The sequence below is a fragment of the Microtus ochrogaster genome, chromosome 2, assembly GCF_000317375.1.
Source record: "Microtus ochrogaster isolate Prairie Vole_2 chromosome 2, MicOch1.0, whole genome shotgun sequence".
NCBI lineage: Eukaryota > Metazoa > Chordata > Mammalia > Rodentia > Cricetidae > Microtus > Microtus ochrogaster.
In genome coordinates, this window is record NC_022010.1 from 83,985,396 (window position 1) to 83,988,433 (window position 3,038).

The window sequence follows — 3,038 nt, forward strand, 5'->3', positions numbered from 1 at the left end:
TTACTGCTAGTGGTTTAGAGAAGGGTTCAGTCAGCATTCCTATGGATTGTTACTGTTGAAGAGAAACATAAAAGAGGAAGGCCTAAATGAATGACAGCCATAATTGAGGAAATTGGTTTTTTCACTTCAAGGGGTTCTTGTCACTGTGTGGTTCTACATTCTTTTACTGTCAGTTCTCATCTTTGCCTATTTACAAGACAGAGAGACAGAGAAAGAGGTAGAAGGAGAGGCAGAGACAGAGTATGCAATAGGCATGCATTGTTATGGAGACTGATAATTTTTAATTGATTCTATCTATAAAGTGAAAAATAAGGAGGATTGGTGGTCTACCAATCTGAGATTCCAATAACCAGAAATAACAAGTCAAAGAAGAAGGAAGTTGTTCGCCCCATCTCAGAAGGGGAGAATCCTCCATCCCTATCTCCTGTTCCAATTGAACCTTCATAGATTAAATGATGTTCATTTCATGCTGCTCAAGGCATATTTTGCATATTCAGTCTATTAATCAAAATGCTAATGTCTTTTGGAAGCTTTCTCACAGACATTCTTAGAATTAATGTGTTTTTCTTTTCATCTATTTAAGCATCCCAGTAAACTTGACATGGAAAATTGACCATCACAAATAAGAAAATTGAGATCGTCCTTCCTACTACTAAACCTGTTGATCTGCACTATCCCCGTTTACATTGCTCTGAAGTAGCATTGCCTAACTAATGCACAAAAGCAAATGTGCTATGAAAACACTCTTTCATGCCTCCAGACATCAGAAAGCAAGGAACATGGTAGTTGGGATAGTTTTATTTCAGTGGGCCATTTTCTGTATCCTGTGGAGGAAATGTGTTACTTTGGGATAACAGTTCTTGGAACTGTATTCTATGGTTTCAAGGTCCTGAAGTCCCATTTAGAGTCATGATAACAAGCGGGGAGGAGGCAGAAATCATAAATAAATAAATAAAATTAAAAAAAAATAAAAAAATAATAGTAAGTGAAGCAATTCCTAGTACTCTCCTTGATTGCTTTCCAAATAATAATGTAAATATAAATAATCCTATTTTCAGTTTACTTACCTACCACATTTAAGTCATTGAGTATCTTGCATACCTGAGATGGATACTCTTATACTCAAGATTAGTGGTTTAAGCTGAAAAGTAGTGGTATACGCCTTTAATCTTAGCACTTGGAAGGCAGAAACAGCCAGATCTTTTTAAGTTCAAGGCCAACCTGGTCTACAGAGTGAGTTCCAGGACAGGCTCCTAAGTTATACAGAGAAACCCTAAACTCCATCTTGAAAAGCCAGAAAAAGTTACTGCTTTTATAGATTAGCTAATCCCAAATGTTCATCCCTAATGACACATACATGACAGGAGTATTAGAGCTAGGATGGAGGGAAGGAAGAAGGGAGGGAATAAATAAATAAGAGGTCATTAATTTAAGAGGGAGTGGAGTAACACAAGAGATAGAACGGAGGGTGAGGAAATGATAGAAATATAGTACTCATGTATGAATTTAAAAAAAAAGAATAAGCCAACTGCTACTGTTTGAATATTTCATTCAAAATTTATGTTGAAATTTCATTGTTATTATAATAGTATGAAAAAATAAGACCACTAAGAGATGTCTAGATCATGTAAGTTCCTCCTTTATGAGGCAAGAAAGATCATAAATTCAAATCCAGGCTGGGCTGTGTAATAAATATGAGACAAATCTGAGTGAAATAGCAATATATTTATGGAAATAAACAAACAAAAAAGAAATAAAATGCAAGAAAATGAGTGATTTAAAAGTCACCATTTCAGTCTTCATGAGACAAAAATATTTGATGGGCTTACACATTCTTTCATGACTAAAAAGTATCAAAAATCACATATAGAAGAAACATGGCACAATAGAGTCTATTTAAAAAACAAGACAGTTGTTATCACATTCAGTCACGGCAAGCTAAAAGCTTTTCTTCTACCACCATATACAAAATGTTTCTGTTAAGTATAGACAGAGCCTTTAGGAAAAAAGAAAGTGAAACAAACATGACTTAACAGACAATAAAATCATCCCAACCAGCAAGAAAGTAGCTAAAATAAGTTGCCTTTTTGCTCTTTGCAATGACATTACATAAGGTATGGAAACACCTAAATCCTTTACTGATAAAACTAATAAATATGTTCATTGAAGACTTGTTACATAGAACAGTTTTATGACTGTATGTATTAGCCAGATTAATAAAGAAAATGATCATTTTGATAGCATTAAAACATCGAGACTAAACTTAATAAAGAAATTAAAAGACCTGTTCAAAGAAAATAATCAAATTGGAGAAGACACTAAGTAGAAATTCATGCCATGAAAAAAATCACATTGCTAAAATGAGCATACACGCAACAAAATCCACAGTTGTCTTAATGGCACTTTACAAACAGAAAACACAATGAAATACTGTTAGGAAACTAAGGGAACTACATAATTTCATAAACAGGAAAAGACACCTTGAACAATTTGAGAGGCACTATGACTTTAAAAACAGAAAAATGAGACAACCAAAACAAAATACCTTGTGATAGACATATGGTGACAGTTTTCTGGGATAGCATGGGTGGGAACGTGTACTTGATCACCAAGGATAAAAAGGAGGAGGAAGAGGAAGAGAAACAAGAACAAGAAGAACAAGAGCAAGAAGATGAAGCAAGAAGAAAGTCCACCAATGGTTCCTTTCACTAACTTAATAGTAGACTCTTATGAACAAAAGGAAATGACTATATACTAAAGAAATAAGCAGACAACTGATTTTTGAAAAGGGTATCAAGAACACCCACTGGGGTAGGACACACTCTCTAGAAAGCAATACTGAACAAACTGATTCATTCATTCATTCCAAATCATGGAAATGAAACCTTGACTCATACTAATTATAAAACTCGGTGAAAAGTGAATTAAAGGTTTACATGACAACAGAACCTCTGGAATAATAGAGTGTTTTTTCCACTTTGATTTGACAAATGACTTTTGGACACTACTTCAAAAAAATTACAAGAAACAAAAGTGAG